Source organism: Pongo abelii, chromosome 9 (genome assembly GCF_028885655.2).
Source record: "Pongo abelii isolate AG06213 chromosome 9, NHGRI_mPonAbe1-v2.0_pri, whole genome shotgun sequence".
Lineage (NCBI taxonomy): Eukaryota > Metazoa > Chordata > Mammalia > Primates > Hominidae > Pongo > Pongo abelii.
In genome coordinates this window covers 125,767,581-125,775,229 of record NC_071994.2, presented here as the reverse complement: position 1 = coordinate 125,775,229, position 7,649 = coordinate 125,767,581, and the positions used below count along the sequence as shown (strand labels likewise).

Genomic DNA, 7,649 nt, shown 5'->3' with positions numbered 1-7,649 from the left:
TCATTACCCTGCTGTGCAATAGAACACCAAAACGTATTCTAATTGTAACTTTGTACCCATTGACCAACTTCTTTTTTTTTTTTAAGGAGTTTCACTCTTTTTGCCTAAGCTGGAGTGCAATGGCATGATCTCAGCTAACTGCAACCTCCGTTTGCCTCTAATTTATTTTATTTTATTTATTTATTTTTAAGACGGAGTTTCACTCTTTTTGCTTAAGCTGGAGTGCAATGGTGTGATACCAGCTAAGTGCAACCTCTGCTCATCTCCAGGCCTTAAAATGAATATTGCTGCCCGAACAGGGACTTGAACCCTGGACCCTCAGATTAAAAGTCTGATGCTCTACCGACTGAGCTACCCGGGCTGCCCATTTCTTAGTTTCTCCCTATTCTCCATTTCTCCTACCCTCCCTGCCGCTGGTGGCCACTGTTGTACTCACTACTTCTATGAGATCAACTCTCTGGATTCCCGTGAGTGAGATCGTGCTGTATTTGTCTTTCTGTGTTTGGCTTATTTCAGTTAACATAATGCCCTCCAGGTTCATCCATGTTGTTGCAAATGACAGGATTCCATTCCCTTTTATGGCTGAATAGTATTCCACTGTGTATGTATACCACATTTTCTTTTTCTTTGTTTTTGAGACAGAGTTTCGCTCTTATTGCCCAGGCTGGGATGCCATGGCATGATCTCGGCTCACCGCAACCTCCATCGCCTGGGTTCAAGCGATTCTCCTGCCTCAGCCGCCTGAGTAGCTGGGATTACAGGCATGTGCCATCACGCCCGGCTAATTTTATATTTTTAGTAGAGACGGGGTTTATCCATGTTGGGCATCCTGATCTCGAACTCCTGATCTCAGGTGATCCGGCTGCCTCAGCCTCCCAAAGTGCTGGGATTACAGGCATGAGCCACCACGCCTTGCCATATACCACATTTTCTTTAACCATTCATCCGTTATTGAACCCTTAGCTTGATTCTATATCTTGGCTATTGTAAATAATGCTGCAATAAACATGAAAGTACAGTTAACTTTTCAACGTACTGATTTCATTTCATACCTAGTAGGCCGGGAGCGACAGCTCATGCCTGTAATCCCAGCGCTTTGGGAGGCTGAAGCAGGCGGATCATGAGGTCAGGAGTTCAAGACCAGCCTGACCAATATGGTGAAACCCCGTTTCTACTAAAAATACAAAAATTAGCCGGGCATGGTGACGCATGCCTGTAATCCCAGCTACTCGGGAGGCTGAGGCAAGAGAATGGCTTGAACCCGGGAGGCCGAGGTTGCAGTGAGCCGAGATTGCGCTACTGCACTCCAGTCTGGGCAACAGAGTGAGACTCTATCTAAAAAAAAACAAAACCAAAAAAACCCCAAAAAAACTATATATCTATATATATAGTGGGATTGCTGGATCATATGGTAGTTCTATTTTTAATTTTTGGTAGAACGTCCACATTATTTTCCAAAATGGCTGTAATGGTTCTTTTTTCTCCACATCCTCAACAATAATTTGGTCTTTTTGAAAATAGCCATTTGAAATGGAGTGAGGTGATATCTCATTGTAGTTTTGATTTACATTTCCCTAATTAATGATGTTAAGCATTTTTCCATATGTCTGTTAGCCATCTGTATGTTTTCTGTTGAAAAAATATCTATTAAAGATTTTTACCCATTTGCCTTTTTTTGAGCCAGAGTCTCACTCTGTTGCCTATGCTGGGAAGCAGTGGCAAGAACATGACTCGCTGTAGCCTAGACCTCCTGGGTTCAAGCGATTCTCCCACCTGAGCCCCCCAAGTAGTTGGGAGTATAGGCATCTACACCATGCCTGACTAATTTTTGTAGCGACGGGATTTCACTATGTTGCCCAGGCTGGTCTTGAGCTCCTGGGCTCCAGTGATTCAACTGTCTTGCCTCCCAAAGTGCTGGGATTACAGGTGTGAGCCCAGCCATTTTGCCCATGTTTAAATTGCATGATGATGATTATTTTGCCTTTGAGTTATCTATTCCAGATATTAACCCCATGTAAGATGTATAGTATGCAAATATTTTCTCCCATTTTATAGGTTGTCTTTTCCCTCTGTTGTTTTCTTTGCTTGCTTTTTAGCTTGATGTGATTCCATTTATTTTTGCTTTCGATCCTTCTGCTTTTGAGGTCTTATCTAAAAAATCATGAAAACAGATTGCCCAGTTTAATGTCATGAGTATTTCTCCTATGTTTTCTTCTACTAGTTTTTTTTTTTTTTTGAGATGGAGTCTCGCTCTGTCACCCAGGTTAAAGTGCAGTGGCACAGTCTCGGCTCACTGCAACCTCCAGCTCCTGGTTTCAAGTGATTCTCCTGCCTCAGCCTCCTGAGTAGCTAGCATTACAGACATGTGCCACCACTCTCGGCTAATTTTTGTATTTTTAGTAGAGACGGAGTTTCACCATGTTGGCCAGGCTGGTCTCGAACTCCTGACCTCAGGTGATCCTCCTGTGTCTGGAATTGGTGAGTTCTTGGTCTTGCTGACTTCAAGAATGAAGCTGCGGACCCTCGCAGTGAGTGTCACAGTTCTTAAAGATGGTGTGTCCGGAGTTTGTTCCTTCAGATGTTCAGATGTGTCTGGAGTTTCTTCCTTCTGGTGGGCTCATGGTCTCGCTGGCTTCAGCAGTGAAGCTGCAGACCTTTGCGGTGAGTGTTACAGCTCATAAAGGCAATGCAGACCCAAAGAGTGAGCAGCAGCAAGATTTATTGCTAAGAGCAAAAGAACAAACCTTCCACAGCGTGGAACAGGACCGAGCACGTTGTGGCTGCTGGCTCGTGTGGCCTGCTTTTATTCCCTTATCTGGCCCCACCCACATTCTGCTGATTGGTCCATTTTACAGAGAGCTGATTGGTCCATTTTGACAGAGTGCTGACTGGTGTGTTTACAATCCTTTAGCTAGACACAGAGTGCTGATTGGTGCATTTACAATCCTTTAGCTAGACACAAAAGTTCTCCAAGTCCCCACTAGATTAGCTAGACCCAGAGCGCTGATTGGTGAGTTTACGATCAATCCCTTAGCTAGACACAGAGTGCTGAATGGTGCGTTCACAATCCTTTAGCTAGACACAAAAGTTCTCCAAGTCCCCTCTAGATTAGAGCACTGATTGGTGGATTTACAATCCTTTAGCCAGACACAGAGTGCTGAATGGTGCATTTACAATACTTTAGCTAGACACAGAGTGCTGAATGGTGTGTTTACAATCCTTTAGCTAGACACAAAAGTTCTCCAAGTCCCCACCAGATTAGCTAGACACAGAGCACTGATTGGTGCATTTACAAACCTTTAGCTAGACACAGAGTGCTGATTGGTGTGTTTACAATCCTTTAGCTAGACAGAAAAGTTCTCCAAGTCCCTACCTGACCCAGAAACCCAGCTAGCTTCACCTTTCAATGGCACTCGCAGTGGGACTTTGTGGCACCTAGCCACGGCTCTCCAGCAGCCCAAAGGGAGCTTGTCCCCCGATCAAGCCCATCAGGCGCCGGCCACCGCGCGGAGTGCGGCCCGCTGAGCCCACGCCCACCCAGAAACCACTCAGGCTGGCGAGTGCGGCACGAAGCTCCGGCTCCCGCTGGCGCCTCCCACTCCACACCTCCCCGCCAGCAGAGGGAGCCGGCTTCGGCCTCGGCCAGCCCCAGAGAGGGGGCCCCCACAGCGCAGCAGCGGGCTGAAGGGCTCCTCGAGGGTGGCCAGAGGAGGCGCAGAGAGTGAGCGATGGCTGCTAGCACGTTGTCACCTCTCACTCTCACCTCGGCTTCCCAAAGTGCTGGTATTACATGCATGAGCCACTGTACCCGGCCATCTTCTACTAGTTTTATAGTATAAGATTTTGTGTTTAAGTCTTTAATCCAGATGATCATGCCACTGTACTATGGCCTGGGCGACACAGCAAGATCTTGTTTTTAAAATAAATAGATAAAATGAAGAGGACCCTCTGAAGGAAGAAGATTGCTCCCACAGGATCTGGGAGACACCCGAAATACTGTAAGTGCCTAAACTGTGGTGGTGGGAAAGGGAGATTCTCAGCTACCAAACACACCCCAAATGGGGAAACTGAAAGTCTAGTTTACACAAGAAGATTCTGAACTTACCTGGAGCTGAGTCAGTTTAGAGAGCCAAGCAACATACAAGGGTAGAGGAAGCAGTGGGAAAGGCCCTGGGAGCTCTCTGGGTCCCCAGAGAGACCATTCCTGCCTGGCATCACAGGGATCCTTTGGGAGGGTGGCCAGAGGCGTGAGGGAAAATGCCACAGGGAGAAGGGAATCTACAGCTGAACTTTGTAACAATTTGAACTGGTTGAGAAGCCTCCTGGCCAGAACTCGGGGAGGGTGTGAATCCGGCATGCAGACCCCACAGGTGGGGGAAGAATTAAAGCCCTACTTTCCTTTGCAGCTGGGAGGCAGGTGGCCTGGGGTAAATTCTCAGTCTTGCTTGACCACTGCCTGGAAACAGACTCAGTGCTGTTAGGGGTGGCATGGCGGGAGTGAGACTGGCCCTTCAGATTGCGTTGGAGCTGAGTGAGGGCCTGTGACTGCCGGCTTCCCCCACTTCCCTGACAACCTGCATGACTCAGAAGAGGTGGCCATAATCCTCCTAGGTACATAACTCCATTGACCTGGAACCCTCACCTGTATTTCCCACAGCAGCTTCAGCAAGACCCACCCAAGGAGAAAGTCTGAGCTCACAGACACATAGCCCTGCTCCCACCTAATGGTCGTTCCCTACCCACTCTGGTCACAGAACACAAAGGGATGCTTGAGAGTTCTAGGGCCTTGACTTTCATGCACGTCCGGGTGAAGAGACCACCAAACGGGCTTTGTGTGAACAATAAAGCGTTTAATCACCTGGTTGCAGGTGGGCTGAGTCCGAAAAGAGAGTTAGCAAAGGGAGATAAGGGTGGGGCTGTTTTATAGGATTTAGGTAGATAAAGGAAAATTACAGTCAAAGGGGATTTGTTCTCTGGCAGGCAGGAATGGGGGTCGCAAGGTGCTCAGTGGGGGAGCTTTTTGAGCCAGGATGAGCCAGGAAAAGGACTTTCACAAGGTAATGTCATCACTTAAGGCAAGGACTGGCCATTTTCACTTCTTTTATGATGGAATGTCATCAGTTAAGGTGGGGCAGGGCATTTTCACTTCTTTTGTGATTCTTCAGTTACTTCAGGCCATCTGGGCATATATGTGCAAGTCACAGGGGATGTGATGGCTTGGCTTGGGCTCAGAGGCCTGACATTCTTGCCTTCTTATATTAATAAGAAAAATAAAACAAAATAGTGTTGAAGTGGGGCGGCGAAAATTTTTGGGGGGTGGTATGGAGAGAGAGAATGGGCAATGTTTCTCAGGGCTGCTTCAAGCGGGATTAGGGATGGCGTGGGAACCTAGAGTGGGAGAGATTAAGCTGAAGGGAGATCTTGTGGTAAGGGGTGATATTGTGGGGTTGTTAGAAGAAACATTTGTTGTATAGAATGATTGGTGATAGCCTGGATATGGTTTTTTATGAATTGAGAAACTAAATGGAAGATACAAGGTCCAAATAAAAGGAGGAGAAAAATGGGTATTAAAGGACTAAGAATTGGGAGGACCCAGGACATCCAATTAGAGAGTGCCCAAGGGTGTTCAGCGTAATTACTTGCTTGGTTGGCAAGTTTTTGGGCTCTATCCTTGAGTTTTTTTATGTTGTCATGCACCAGGCCAGATTGATTTAGGTAAAAACAACACTCTTCATTTAAGAATATACAGAGTCCTCCTTTTTCAGCAGTAAGTCAAGGCCTCGGCGGTTTTGGAGGACAACTGCAGCTAAAGAGTCAACTTGGGCCTGGAGGACTGATGAAGTTTGTGATATGTCTGTGATGCTAGCAGAGAAGTCATTAGACAGGATACATAAGGTTGTGACAGAGGTTGAAATGCCTGCTATTCCAGTACTGAGAGCAATAGTGGAGGCAGAAAGTCCTAAAGCGACGAGCAAGGGAATTAGTGGAATAACTCTTTTTTGTTGTGTTGGTGTCATGAGGGGAACAGGGAGCTCTTTGGTCCCATTTGCAAATTGAATTTTGGGGGTAAGGAAAACTAGTGTGCATGTGCCTGTCCAAGTAGCAGGTAGATACATGTAGGTAGAGGATCCACAGAGGAAGAAGAGACCTTGTGCGAGGCAAAACTGGAGGTGCAAAGTAAAAAGGTGAGAAGGAGTGCTGAAAGGGGTGTCTTGTACCCAGATTCCTAGGGCTGCAGCTAGGGCGGCAGCCATCAGAGGTTGTAATGGGGACTGATGGGGTAACTGCATAGAGGGGGACGTTTGATTTTCATGGTATATGAGAAAACGTTGAGTATCTATGAGCAAACTTTCACTGTTATTTTCAGAGCTGGGTATAAGTAAACAAGAAGAGGGCCTGGGAGGAGAGTCTGATGAGCAAGGGGAAGGTAGCCAAGGATGGAGTGAAATACAGGGTAAGTGTCTTCCTAAGCAATAATTACTGCTAACGTTTTTAAGTTTGTCATTATTGATAGAGGGCTTGTCTGTAATATGGAGGTGGAAGGCTCCAATTGTTTCAGTGATGTGTGTAGTTGGGCTTTGGAGATGAAGAGTAAAGGAATATTGAGAAGGTGAAAGGTTACCTAGGGGAATTCCAGTAGGTCTTTGCCGAGAGATACATAAAGGAGTGGCCACAGGAATAGTAGTTTGTGTTGTGAGAGGTCTAAATATGGGGGGAGTGGAGTTAATATAAGGAGAAAGGTTTTTTAAATAAGTGCAGAGGAGGGCAGCAGCTTGCTGATGTGAAATGTCTGGGGAGGTCTTACTGGACCTGTCTAGAAAGTAAATGAGTTCTTCAGGAGGGTAAAGGTGAGGGCTGTTAAAGGAAGTTCAGAGGTGTAAGGAGACAGGAGATGTTGCCCAGTCTGTCTGTAAGGCGGGGACAGCTGTGTGGGCACTGGAAGAAAGGGAAATGCAAAGCCAGCAGTTGTTTGCTAAGGAGGGATTAGAAGCGGCTAGGAGAGAATGGGTAAGGTTGATAGTGTGGTGGAGATAGCTGGGGAGAGGTAAAGGGTGGCATAAGAATGGGAATGAGAATAAGAGTGAGCATAAAAGTAAAGAATAGAACTTCGTCAGGGTGGAAGTATTGGAGGATGCCCTGCCAGCAAAGATCATCTATCCACTCTAAGAGGGAGTTAAGAGTGGTGGTTGTGGGATAGCACCAAGAGATATCAGCTGTGATGGCTTGAAGAAACAGTGTAAACCGGCAGTGTAAACAAGAGTAGGGCATTTATAAGTAGTTGAGAACGGAGAATAGGGGTATGACAAGACAGAAGATAGTAGGGATGACTAGTTTTTTTGGGGCTCAGCCCAAGTGGTGGGGGTGACTTCATAAAGCCCTGTTGCAAAAAGTAGGGTAAGGACGAATAGACCTAATAGAATGAAGGGATGTATTAGGCTCATAAGTGCTATTACTGTTCTTCAGAAATACGAGTGAGTTTAAGGGAAGTAGGGGAGAGTACTTGCAACTTCCAGGAGGAAGAGGAGGGATTAGGCTGGCTGTCCTATGGACACAGCTTTATTCTGGAATGGTGAACCCAGTGGGGAGGATCCTGCAGGTGGACGGCAGTCAGGGTACTATAGATGACTAAGTAGGGTCCGGTCCATCGA

At 46.6% G+C, this 7,649-nt stretch overlaps 1 non-coding gene across 1 annotated transcript; it reads right to left on the bottom strand.

Annotated features, from left to right (window-relative positions):
* Nucleotides 1–288: 288 nt before the first annotated feature.
* TRNAK-UUU (transfer RNA lysine (anticodon UUU)) lies at nucleotides 289–361 on the bottom strand. Its single transcript has one exon. It is a non-coding gene; the product is annotated as a tRNA-Lys (tRNA).
* Nucleotides 362–7,649: the final 7,288 nt, after the last annotated feature.